Below are 14,466 nucleotides of genomic sequence, written 5' to 3' on the forward strand. Positions count from 1 at the left end.
AATTACATTGGTTTGTAATGTAACCTAATTTATTTGTATTTCTGTCATAAGCTATGTGTCTGCATCTGTCATGTTTCCACGTCCCCACCTCCTGCTGGGCTGTGTCTCCTGGAGAGTCTGCGGCAACAGAAGAAACCAGAAGGGTGACTGTTCCTAGGGTCAACTATTCCTCCTCTCTCAGCCCAGACCGGTCTCGGCCACACCTGCTGCTTCCACTGGCTGGCTGCTTCTTGATGTCCCCTGCTAGAAATTCTAAGACTCCAGATTCTGTCCCTTCTCCTAATTCAACTAGTTACCATTTCGCTTCCATTTTCCCACTTGTAAAAATGCTCCCAATTGATCCCTCACCTGACACAGTCCCTCCTCCTTTCCTTTTTGTTTCCATGTTTATTGTTTATGCCTTTGCACTAAAGTGACTTTTCTGCCGTTCTGTTGGACTTTGGGAAAGCGGGGATTGTTAATTACCTATGCCAACTCCTGCGCACCCAAACGCAAGTCTCTAAAATAAGTTCTAATTGTGGAAATGACAAAGGGGTCCAGGTAACAGTAATAAGAACCTTATTCCCTCTCATCTGAGATAAAGTTTTGTTTTTATTCCAATGTCTAAGTTTTTCACAATAGATGCACACAAAAACATGGACGGGCACATCTCCCCCCCACCCCCACCCCAATGCCCTGCAGAGCTTCTGAGACCAACCAAGGAGAATCACATCTCAAATAAAATGATCTCAGATTCTTGGCAGTAGGAGTGCCCAGCATGATATATAGCCTGTTTAGGCAAAAATAATAATAACTTTCCACACAGATATAAATTGACTCTAAGCACACATGACTTTGCATTTTAATCCCGCCACTACCAGGTGGAACCAACGTTTATTAAATAAACTTAAGCAATGGAAAGGAGAGTCAAGTTATTTAAAACTGAGCTGAGTCCCTACTCATCCGAACGAATAAGAAAACCATAGACTTAAATTTCTGATAGCATCCGGTTTTGCACCAGCCTTCAGACACCATGCAGGTGTTATCTTTAAAGCAGTATTTCCTGCAGGTGAATCTTTAAAGTAGTATTTTCTGCCATATGTCAGGCTCTCAAAGGGTGAGGCGAATGACTGTCAGCGTTCCAAAGCTGCTGGGGCCACCACTCTTACTGAGACACCTCATGCCTTCCTTCCCCCCGTCCCCCACTCCCTCTGCGAACGCACACCCCACTCAGCGACACAGAAAGTGGAGGTGAGCCCACAGCATTGGTTTGGGGGTGGGGAGGGCAGAAACGTCAATTTTTTTTTTTTTAAAGATGATGGACTTGAACAAGGACTCTGGGCTCCTCCAACTCTAGCCCCAGAATGGAACTCTGCGAGGCATATACATTGTCATTGGGTGAATAAATAGACAAGTAAAGGGAAAAGAGCTCAGTCACAAGCCTGTGTATATACTCTGAAATAGTGCGTAGCATTGAAAAAAATGGGTTAAATCTAGATGCACTGACAGGCAAAGACTCTAAGACATATGGTTAAGTTAAAAAGTTAAACAAAATAATATATTTAATACATACGAAAAAGCCTAGAGGACTATGCATCAAGTATAATAGATGTTACCTCTGGGAGACAGAATGACCAAGGGGACCGTGTTTCATCAATACTTCCTGAATATTTCCAACAAGAGCTCATTCATGTATAACTTGTGTAGATAAAAAATAAAGCAAATGTTGGGGCGCCTGAATAGTTCAGTCGGTTAAGCGTCTGACTCTCCATTTCAGTTCAGTCATGATCCTGGGGTTCATTTGAGCCCCGTGTTAAGCTCTGTGCTGACAGTGTGGAGCCTGCTTGGGATTGTCTCTCCCTCTCTGCCCTTCTCTCTCTCTCTCTCTCTCCCACTCAAAATAAATAAACCTTAAAATAAATTAAAGCAAATGTTTCCAATTGCCAACTGATGTTTTTATGTTTTATGTACTTGTAAGTTTTCATATTTTTATTCATCTTTTCAATTTCCTGCTTGCTCTTCATATTTTTTTACTTTACCTTTTTAATATTAATTTTTAGTAATTCCCATTTGTTCTTGATAACGTATTTTTACTGTAACAAGTAACATGTCTAATTTTTACCTTTTGATCTCACGTAATAAACACATCCTTATTAACAAAAGTTGAACTTACTATTTTCAATCTGCATACTTTTTAATTAACTGTTAGATTTTTCCATGTAAGTATTTTACCTCTGTATCAGTATTCATAAGGACTTGATTCTATTCTTTTGCGTGGGTATATTAAAATCCTACAACCCCCTATTTTTAGATATGTATGTTATATTCCAATTTTAAAAATAACAATTTTAAGACGTATAAATTTGGGTTTGATTAGTTCACGTTTTTATTTTTTTTTATTTTTTTAAAATTTTTTTTTTTCAACATTTTTTATTTATTTTTGGGACAGAGAGAGACAGAGCATGAACGGGGGAGGGGCAGAGAGAGAGGGAGACACAGAATCGGAAACAGGCTCCAGGCTCCGAGCCATCAGCCCAGAGCCTGACGCGGGGCTCGAACTCACAGACCGCGAGATCGTGACCTGGCTGAAGTCGGACGCTTAACCGACTGCGCCACCCAGGCGCCCCAGTTCACGTTTTTAAAAGAGCTGTAGTAGTGCCAGCTACTATCCAGAAAAATTGCGCTAATTTAAATTTGTAGTATACAGGAATTCATTTCCCCCTGCCAATACAAGGAATCATTTTAGTATTTAAAAAAAAATCTTTGCTATACAATAAGAGAGAAATAGAATCACGTTGTTTTAAGTATCATTCTTTAACTATAAGTAAAAAATGTTAATGTTTGTCTTTAATTCTGTAGTGCAGTACCTGTTCATGGGTATTCATTTTACCTACTGGGTATTCATCTTTCTTATTAATTTATAAGCTCTCTTTATATACTAAGGTTATTAGGTCTTTGCAACATATATTGAAATATTTTTTACCAGCCCATTATACACATTGTCTCTAAACTTTTTTTTGTCATAAGTGTGAGAAGAGACATGATTCATTTTCAGAAATACTAAATAAAAGCTGTGCTGTTCAGTTAACAGTAGGTTTACAACCTACTGGAAATATGTACAAAGCCCCCCCCCCCACACACACACATACACAATGGAGTCCCAAACCTTTAGACACTTCACTTCCTTGTTCTTCTTCCCCTCTCCATTTGGTGGGCTTATTTTCTCAGGCTTTGCAATGAGCATGTGCCATAGAATAAAGGGAGGAGGGAATGAAAGTCTCTGCATCACCTCGAGGAATGTACACTCCTTCAGTCAGACTACTTTTTGCCTTCCATGGGCATAGGCAACATCTGGGCCAGGCTGTAACCTCTGTAGCACTCAGCCAATGAGGAACCAGGGGAGGGACTTGCACTCTAGGAGATAAATTGTCTGCTGTTACTGCCCCCAGAGTGCCTGTTCGTCAGACACCTGCTCTTCCAAGAACATTAATGAAGGCACTCCACTGTGTTCGGAGTCTCCTTGTCCCTCCCTTGATTGGGTCAGTGGGCTTATTTCTCACACTAAGAAGCTTTAAGCTCGTGGAGTGCCTGGGTGGCTCGGTTGGTTAAGCTTCCGACTTCAGCTCAGGTCATGATCTCTTGGTTCGTGGGTTGGAGCCCCATGTTGGGCTCTGTGCCGATAGCTCAGAGCCTGGAGTCTGCTTCGGGTTTGGTGTCTCCCTCTCTCTGCCCCTCACCCCCCCTCAAAAATAGGTGAACACTAAAATAAATTTAAAAAAAAAGATGAAGCTTTAAGATCTTACTTATTAAAATTAACATGTTCCCATATTGGTTTTTCCTTAGGGTCATGACTAAACAATCACCTAAAATACACATGTAATAAAATATAAATTCTTAAAGCACGAGCATAGTTTTGATTTTTACCTTTAAATATTTAAAATATAAATTAAAAAAGAGGAAAATGTATACCAGGATGCATAAAACATAAAAACATGAATTTTAAACATAAATTTAAAACTTTAATTCTCCTAGAATCATACATAATTTATATGCACACAGGTAAGACATGAGATTTATTTATTCCTCATATGGTTAGTTAATTATCCTGGTATTAATAAATAGCAATGCTCTATCTACTGTTTTGTACTGCTACTTTCATTATATACTAATTTTTTACATAAACAAGTTCACATCTGAGTATTCATTCACTCATTCTTTCCCGTATTCATTCAACTAATATTTATTGAGCAAATACTATATTCTAGGCTCTGTTTTAGGCACAAGTGATACATCGCTGCATGAAATGGATGAGATCCCTGCCTTTTCTGGCTTCTGTTCAAGTAATAGGCACAGGCCATGAACAAATTGTGATAAGTAAGGGGGTGCCTGGGTGGCGCAGTCGGTTAAGCGGCCGACTTCAGCCAGGTCACGATCTCGCGGTCCGTGAGTTCGAGCCCCGCGTCAGGCTCTGGGCTGATGGCTCAGAGCCTGGAGCCTGTTTCCGATTCTGTGTCTCCCTCTCTCTCTGCCCCTCCCCCGTTCATGCTCTGTCTCTCTCTGTCCCAAAAATAAAAAAAAAAAAAAAAAAAAAAATTGTGATAAGTAAGAAGAAGAGGAACAATGCCAAATAACGCAGTAGAGCAACCGCGTGGAGAAGAAGACAGGACAGCTTTCTCAGCAAAAGTGGTCAGAGCAGGCCTGTGTGAAGAATGATAATTGAGCAGACACCTGAAAGTTGCGAAAGGAACATGAATAATGCAAGGGGTGCCCACAGGTAGTACAGAAAAGAACCTGTGAAAGTCTGGGGGTAGAACACAGCAAACGCAAAGGCACTGGGGCAGGAATAGGCTTGGTATTTGGGTGGGGGGAGCAAAAAGGCCAAAGCAGCTGGACAGAAATAAGTGAGCAGAAGTTCAGAGATTTAGATGGCGGTCTGTGCAGGCCACGGAATGAAGATTTGTAGCTAGGGAGGGTGGTCGGATTTCCATTGCTTGTGGAGCAGTGTGTGGAGGAGTGAAACAGGCCAGTGAGGAGTCATCCAAGAGAGAGGGAGGCGGCCGTTCCCAGGAGGATCGGAAGGGATCAGACTCAAGGCGTGTAGCCACATTCAAGCTTACAGGACTTGGTGATTCACCGGCCACAAGAGAAGAGAGATGGTAACTGAGGTGGTAAAAACTGGTGATGCGCAAAGTTCCAGGTAGGAACAGCCAGAGCCTTGTTTTAAATATGTTTGTTTTAAATAAGAAATTCTTTCTACCTGTCAAGTGGTGGCATTAAGTGGGCGTAGGACCTCCCTCAGGAGGAAAGTTCCAGCTGGAAATACAAGTTTGGGAGGGTCATTAGCATTCATGCGGTCTGCAGGGCCTCCAGGGGAGAAAGTGTAAATGAGAAGTTAGCTCAGAGGGTGGGGAAGGGAAGGGAAAGGCAGAGGACCGGCCAGTGCCAGAGGCCGGGGTGCAGTGCCCTGAGGCCCAGAAGGGAGAGTGTTTTAGGAAGGAGGGGAGGTCAGCTCTTTCAAAGCTGCTGCAGAAGGGTTCGAGTCAGTGGCAGCATGGAGGAGGTGTTGCTGTGGAGGAGTTCTCAGTTGAAGAGAATAGGGGTGAAGTCACCAGAAATAGCGAAAACAGGCATCTGCAGAAGTGCCTGGAGAAGTACATCCCTAGAGTCAGGAGCTTTTTTTGTCTTGAATGGGGGCTAATTCATCATGTTTGTACACTGATGAACTAACCCGGGAGAAAGAAGAAATTAACCAAGTGGATGACAGGGGATGAGGCAGGAATGAGAGAATGGGATCTGGGCCCATCTGGGGCTGAGCTCTGTGCAGGGCAAGGACACGTCTTCCTTTTCTATTCTACCCCATTCACCTGTGGCTCTCATGTTGGCCTAAACCCACTTAGTTCTAGAATTCGATGGAACATTTGAATGTCTGGTAGAGCAGGGGACATCTTGCTAATGTTATTTTTAGTCCTTATTTTATTAAAAAATTTTTTTTTTGCTGTTTATTTATTTTGAGTGAGAGAGAGAAAGCATGAGTTTCCCAGCACGTTGCCCAGGGGAGGGGCAGGGAGAGAGGAAGAGAATCCCAAGCAGACTCCACACAGCGCAGAGCCCAACGTAGGGCTCAAACTCATGAGCCGTGAGATCATGACCTGAGCTGAACCAAGAGTCAGACACTTAACTGACTGAGCCACCCAGGTGCCCCTTTAGTCCTTATTTTAAAAACTAACACATACAGGGGCGCCTGGGTGGCTCAGTCGGTTGAGCATCCAACTTCAGCTCATGCATGTCACGTTCTCACAGTTCGTGAGGTCGAACCCCGTGTGGGGCTCTGTGCTGACAGCTTGGAGCCTGGAGCCTGCTTACAATTCTCTGTCTCCCTCTCTCTCTGCCCTTCCCCTGATTGCACTCTGTTACTGTCACTCTCAAAAATAAAAACATTTTGAAAATTTTAAAAAAACACTTTAAAAACAAACACATGTATTTCCAGCTGACCTCAGTTTCATTTTTATTTGTATCAAGTTCATTTCATCTGAAGTGATCATACATTCATATGGTTCAAACTACAAACGTTACAAGAGGCATACCGATGACAAAAAGTCTCCTTTTTGCCAAAGGCCCACAATGTCACCATCTCTCGAATGTTATTTCAGAAATATGTTATATACATACACAAACACATTTACATTTCTTCTTTCCTTTTTCCCTTTTTTATACAATCAGTGACATAGAGCTCCGCCTGTTGGCTTTTTTTTTTTTTTCACTGAAAATATATCAGAGATTATTTAATACCAGTAACTAAGGAACATTCTCATTCTTAAACAAAGGGAAAAGTCTCTATGAAGAAAGACCCCATAAGAGAAACACAAGACTGTAAGTAATGGCAAGACTAAACAAAAACACAAATAAATGAATCATACAGAAATGAAGATCACTTGAAAGGCAAACAAGGGACAAGAGATAATAAAAACATAGAGAAACAGAGATGGGAAGGAGAAAAGTGAACAAAGAATGGAAATTAAAAGTTTAGAAGGATCAGAGAGAAGATAAGAGATGAAAAACTACAACAGAAAACAACATCTGAGCGGCTAGAATCTCCCTATTCATAATGACAATAATAACAGCAACCGTAAAATGAGACATATATTTCAATACATAATAAAAAAAAATTTTCCAATGTAAAAGAATGCACAATTCCAAATGAGAAAAGCATCCACTACGTCTGAGAAATTGATGAGAATCTTCAAGGAACATACACATCCTAGTGAGGTGACCTGGCCTTAAGGATGAAGTCAGATTCCTTGGGCGGCGGGTTGGTAAAACGATCAGTGTGGCTTTTGATTTCTTTCCAGCAATGGTCAACCCCAGAAAACAATGTGGAAGTAACTCTGAGATTAAAAATAGAGGAACAACAAAAACAGCCCAGGACACAAGGATTTTATCTCCAACCAAGCTGTCTTTCAGAGACATAAGCGACAGGCATTTTTGAAGTACACAGACTCAGAGACCATGAGTCCCACGAGACGTTCTGAGGAACTCTCAGAGGATGAACTTCAGTCCACCCAAAGCACTGCCACAAGGCTGGCTCTGTAGGCAGCCGCGGTGATAAAGGGTGAGGACAGGAATGTGCATGCCTTGCACACGGATAGGGAGGTCACAGGACCACAGGCCAGGCGGGATCAGAAGTGGAAGGAGAGGGAATCCCTGGACGATCACTGGGAGTCTGCATAAGCAGACCATACTGCTCAAATCTAAATACTGAAAAATACATAATGATTGCCACAATCAGATTATAGAAAAAAAAGGGGGAGGGGGAAGATTCTAATGTCATCTATGCCGCCTAAAAAATGAAGGAGTAAAAGTATAGGTAACGTTATATTTATAAAAGTAGCCAATAAAATGGGACTATATACCTTAAATACAAAGACTCTATATACAAAAAGCAAAGAAAACAAATCACATAGTGAAAGACTTTTAAAAAATACACTAGAAACTGGAGTACAACATCAAGTAAAGGGACAGAGATAATACCAAACGTATCTGTTAATCATTAAATGAAAATAGGATTAAATCACTTATTAAAAGAGAAAGATCTTCATATTTTATCACAAAGCAAAATCCAACTCTATGCTGTGCACAAAAGGCACACCCCATAAAAGTGATTCAGTTCAGGTAAAGAGATAAGCAAAGTACAATGAAGCAAATCCAGAAAAAACAACAACAACCAAAAAAAAACCACAAAAAAACCCCTGAGCTCTTGATATGTAACACAGAGTAGAATCCTGCCCCCAAACCATTAGAAATAACATGAAGGACATTAAATACCCAGCAGCAATATTCACAGGGAGAGATTTTAATTCACCTGTAAGCAGATAACAGATTCAGGAGACAACAATAGCCATCAATAAACAAAAGACACAGTAGTGTCAATAAACTGGGAGGAAGTATTTTCAGTCAGTCTGGGATGAAGGAAGGACCGAGTTTTCTGATATGAAAGAGTTCCTAGAAATTGAGGGAAGAAACAAAAACTTGATTTACACACACGCACACACGCGCACACACACACACACACACACACACACACAGGATATAGACTGCTCACAGACTGCTCAACATATGCGAACAACCCTTACACATACGAAAGAATGCTCACCCTCACCCATGAGAACAAGAACTATGAAAATTATACCGAGATGTACATTTTCCCACCAAACAGCAAACAGATTCCCGACTTTTGCCATATGCCATGCGGGAAAGGGATTGTCTTGCAGAGCTGGTGGGATGATCCCAATGTCCCAGGCGGAGGAGGCCACTTTGGCAAATCCAAAGGGATTTCTGTGCTATCCCTAAAGTATAATCAGGAGGCCCCCACAGTTCAGGGCTGTGGCAAGAACTACCTTGGCGTGCAAGAAAAACAGGAAGGCTATGTCGTTAGTGTTAGGAGATTTAGGAAATAAAAATACAGGTCATCCTGTTAAATCTGAATTTCAGATAAACAACGTATTTTTTTAGTATAGTAAAACCCTGGTTTGCAAGCCTAATGCATTCCAGAAGCATGCTTGTAATACAAAGCATTTGTATATCAAAGCAGATTTCCCTGTAAGAAATAATGGAACACTCAGATGATTCATTCCACAACCCAAAAATATTCATGTAAAAATGATTACAATACTAGGGCTGGTGGCTTAGTCCATTAAGTGTCCGACTTCGGCTCAGGTCATGATCTCACAGTTCCTGAGTTCGAGGCCCACTTCAGGCTCTGTGCTGACAGCTTGGAGCCTGGAGCCTGCTACAGATTCTGTGTCTCTCTCTCTCTGTGCCCCTCTCCCACTCGCTCTCTCTCTCTCTGTCTCAAAAATAAATAAACATTAAAAATTTTTTTTAAATGATTACAATACTGTAATATACAATAATAAAGAGAATACAAAATATAAAGAAAAATAAATTAAGCGGCACTTCCCTTTGAAAACCCTTACGGCTGGTGCGAGGGAGACAAGAGAGAGGAGGGTTATTGTGTAGAGAGGCTTTCACTATCACTAATGGAATCACTGCTGTCGATTGGCCCATGGAATCTTTTTCTGCATGGGGGCCATTGTATATGCTACGGTACGGTATTCACAAACCATTGTCATGTACTGTATTTAATGTAAGTGGCAATAAGGCAGCAGAGGAAAGGGCAGCCTGACCTAGAACAGAGCAAAGCATTCCTAAGCTCATTCTTGCACGGAAAAGCAAAGGACTGTCCCTAGGTGCTCTGAAGTGACCAGAAATACACCAGTGCCAGGTGTGGACACCTTCGAACGTCCTGAAAAATCACTGATTTCTGCCAAACGCTGTGGCCTGAGACCGAGCATGAGAGACGATCACCCACAATCCCAGAGAGAGAGAGAGAGAGAGAGAGAGAGAGAGAGAGAAGAACCACGGGCTCAGTTGTGATCATGTGACTTTTGACATCACGTACGACTCCTATTGCAAGACATCCCTCGTTTATCAAGTTAAAATGTATTAGAAATGTTTGCTCGTCTTGTGGAACCCTCGCAGAACAAGTTACTCGCGATCCCAGGTCTTACTGTATTTGTGACATCCTCCCAGTTTGTCCGGTTGGAGGTCTGTCTGTGCCAATATGCTTCATGTAGCACTTCGGTGAGCCAGGCCTCCCCCCCAGCCCTGACCGCTTTCTAGTTTGATAACCACACCAACTCTGCTTCACGGGCTCACAGCCTTAGATCTCTGGCAGAAAGAGGCCTCCACGGTGAGGGGTGGGCCTGAGCAGACCCCTCAAAGGGAGTCTAAGGAGATTCCGTGGCTACGGTTGCTGCATGAAGAGCAATGGAGGCCAAGAAGCGGCCTCCAGCACTCGCAGTACCCGGCAGCTTTGTCTGCTAGTAATCACAATAGGAAAGAAGTGGGTAGAAGGACTGAGATCAGATCAGACGTGTTTTCTGCCTCTTTCTGCCCTGGACAGCTCTAGGCGGCAGAACAACAGCCTCCTCCCAGAGGAACGTCTGAGGAATTCAAACCACGACCTCTAAGGTTTCGATGGTGAAGCTGTAGGAAGAAGCAGAAAATCGCAGCTCTGCGAAGGGGTGGTGGCCTCTGGGGCGCTTCCTTGCGGAGTTGAGGAGGGAGGAACGCGAGCGCCAGGCAGGCGTGGTGTCTTGGCACCGCTCAGGCAGAAACTGTGCTGAACGTCCTCAGCTAAAATGCAGGGCCAATTTCATTGCACGTTGTGTGAAACGTGGGTTACTCGTAAAGGGTATTGCGACAATTTGTACGAGATACCTGCCCACTCCTCAGACCCTGGTCAAGGGGGGGAGAATCGTCTCCTCACCTTACATCTGGGCTGCCCTGGGTGACTTGTAACCAACAGCATGTGGCATTTGGTGTGCAGCACAGCTCATGAAGGCAGGAGAGAAAAGGCTGGCTGGTTTCGCCCTTCATTCTTGGGTCGCTCCCATTGGGGCACCGAGCTGGCATGAGGCCGCCATGTTGTGAGGAAGCCTGGGCCACACGAAGAGGCCACATGTAGGTGATACAGCCGACAGCTTCCAGGCAGCCACCAGCACCCACATTTTTTTTCCTACTACTAACAATTTTTAGAGGGGAGTGAAGAAGGAAAACTCATTCCCGGTCTCCTTGATCTTCGCTAGAGGCCAGATAAAGCCAAAATGCTGTACTTGTTTTGGGAAGATCATGAAATAAAACCTGGCGTTGAATTTTAACTTCCTGCAGCTCAGACTCTTTGGGGGAACAAATAGAAACAAACCCGAAGATTTGTCTTTTTTAACTGTCACAACGTCGTCAGATGATAAACACTTGATCCAGTTCTCAAGTAAATATCTAGGCAATTAACTACACGTGGACAAGACTTTTCCTGTGGAGAAGATTTTGTCGGGCTTGGAAAATACAGCTTTGCTTCAAAAAGTATTTGAGGAGAAAAGCAAACCAGGGGCTTCTCTGCTCTAACATACAATATAGCTGATTTACTTTCATGATGTAAACGCCATTATTTTTTTTCGGATTCTCTCAAGCAAAATGAACAGCAAAGTAGGACAAGGGCTGGGGAAGGTCTAAAGTGTTCTCAGCATGGGGTGCCTGGGTGGCTCAGTCAGGTGAGCATCCGACTTCAGCTCGGGACCGCGATCTTGATCTCGCGGTCCGTGAGTTCGAGCCCCGCATCGGGCTCTGTGCTGACAGCTCAGAGCCTGGAGCCTGTTTCAGATTCTGTGTCTCCCTCTCTCTCTGACCCTCCCCCATTCATGTTCTGTCTCTCTCTGTCTCAAAAATAAGTAAACTTTAGAAAAAAAATTTTTTTAAGTGTTCTCAGCAACCACCAAACCTTCCCGACGACCATCCATTCAGAAACATGGAACACCGAGGTGTTGTATTGTTTCTACTAGTTTCTAGGATTACTCCAGCAAATGACCTCAAGCTTGGAAGCTTAACCAATGGAGCCACCAAGGTGCCCTGAACAATATTTTCTTCAATTAAAAAAAAATTTTTTTGAGATATTCAATGTGCCCTAAGAGTTAACATTTTACTACCAGCCTATTGCTAGTTAACCAGTTTCTTTTGGGGTAGTTTAAAAATGGCCTACTCTTGTCCCTTCTCTCTTGTTTCCATCTAAAGTTGTGAAATTAAATGTAAACTCAGCTGTTTTACTGAAGGGCCTTTATAGTGTCGGGGGCGGGGGGGCGGTTAGCATTTATTGGCAGATTATTATGCCCCAAGGACCGTGCTAAGTGCCCCTCACACTTCACTGTGCTTCTGAGTCATCTAGAGATTTGGTTTAAATGCAAACTCCAGCTCAAGTGGTCTGGGCTGGGGCTTGACTTTAGCATTTTTCATGAGGTGATGCCCAGGCTGCTTGTGTGGGGCCACACTTGTCCCAGTTAATGTCCACTTACAGATAAGTACTCTGAGACTGAGGGGTGACAGAGCTCTTGTACACCTTTGCAGCCAGTCAGTATTTGAATCCAAGTTCTTCAGAAGACAAAAGAGGTAGCAAACGGATGTCTCACGGTTAATTATCTTGCCATCCCCACAACCACAGCCCTCTGTTTAGATCCCTGTTTAGGACACTGCTGTGAGGTGAACTGTGTTTCCCAAAGACGTGCTCAAGTCCTGACCCCTGGTACCCATGAATGTGACCTTATTTGGAAATAGGGTCCTGGGGCATCTGCGTGGCTCAGTTGGTTAAGCGTCCGGGTCTTGGTTTTGGCTCGTGTCATGATGTCATCATAGTTCGTGAGTTCGAGCCCCACATGGGTACCTGGGTGGCTCCATTGGTTAAGTTTCCAACTCTTAATCTCAGCCCAGGTCATGATTTCATGGGTTCGTGAACCCTGTGTCACGCTCTGTGCTAACAGTGTGTAGCCTGCTTGAGATTCTCTCTCCCTCTCTCTCTGTCCCTCCCCCACTCACACTCATTTTCTCTCTCTCTGAAAAATAAACATAAAAAATATATTGTTCACATTAAATGGGAGAAAGAAATCCAGAGAGGGGAGAGAGTGCAGATACATTTCTAAGAGTGTGTTATCTGAAAGAAACAGTGAATTTGGAGAATACTGGTATGCAATTCTTGTGAGAATTTAAAAAATTATTTAAATGTGTAAACAAACAAAAAAAACCCAAAAGCTTGGAAGTCATGTCTCTCTCCCTCAGAACAATGACTTTTCTTACATTTACCAGAGAAACGAGGTCACGGGATAAACCACTACCCTGAAAACTAGAGGGACAGGTGAAGACAGAGACCGCAAAACAGCTGACCTGAACCAGAAGCCGCTGAAGCCAGAACAGGCAGGGACATGCCCGTGCCTCAGAAACTGCTGGAAGCTGAGGATGGATTAACCTGAAAGTTAAGAGCTCCTGAAGGCCCAGCGTAAGTAAGGATCCCCCACATTTTCACAGAGTTCTACCTTCGGGACCTCCAGTAGGTTCTTACGGTGAAGATAGGAGAAAAATCCCTTCCTGTCTGGCTGGGGGTGGGGGGTGGGGAGAGCAGCCATTTTGAAATACGTCACAACAAACACCTACGCAGCAAGAGAAAAAACTTCCCTAGAGCCTTCCAGGGGAAAGGAATGTTAGCCAACTCCAGCCCCCTCTAGCCTTCCTGCCTTACCTCAGGGTTAGGAAAATAAGCTGAGAAACTCTTACGAAGGTCATGGCCCAGGGGTAGGACTCACTAAAACACTAAGGACCTAATTACAGGATTATACAATGATTCCCCTCCCACTCCCTTACCACTAAATCAATAGGCTCCTTGTATAATAAGGGGGTTACAGCTAAAAGAACTGCAAGACTTTACCCAGGAAGGAGCTCCTAGGGAAACCCAAAGAAAATGGAGAGACAAAAACCAGGACACTCAAGTAAACTGAAGTCTCTGATACTCAAACACAGTAAACACAGCCTGACTCTCAGCCACAAAAAAATAACCTTCACACCAAAGGCCGATCTACTCAATTCCTATCACCCAATACAACACATCTAACTTTACTTATTTTTATTATTTTTTTAAATACTTACTTATTTTTGAGAGAGAGAAAGAGCACAAGCTAGGAAGAAGCAGAGAGAGAGGGAGACACAGAATCTGAAGCAGGCTCCAGACTCTGAACTGTCAGCACAGGGCCTGATACAGAGCTCGAACTCACAAACTGCAAGATCATGACCTGAGGCAAAGTTGGACACTTAACCAACTGAGGCACCTAGGTGCCCCATATCTACATTTTAACAAAATATTACAAGGCCTGCCAAAAGGCAAGAAAAGCCCAAAATCTGAAGAGACAAGGCAAGTATCAGAACCAGAATCAGATATGGCAGAGATGTTGGAATTATCATATTGAGAATTTAAAATAATCACAATAAAGATGCTAAACATTCTGATAAAAAAAAAAAGTAGATAACATTCAAGAACAGATGAGTAATGGAAGCAGAGAGATGGAACTTGAAAACCTCAAAGGTAACCTGAAAAATCAAAACAAGTGCAACAAA

The sequence above is a fragment of the Panthera pardus genome, unplaced genomic scaffold (genome assembly GCF_024362965.1).
Source record: "Panthera pardus isolate Hobbes unplaced genomic scaffold, ASM2436296v1 HiC_scaffold_1, whole genome shotgun sequence".
Lineage (NCBI taxonomy): Eukaryota > Metazoa > Chordata > Mammalia > Carnivora > Felidae > Panthera > Panthera pardus.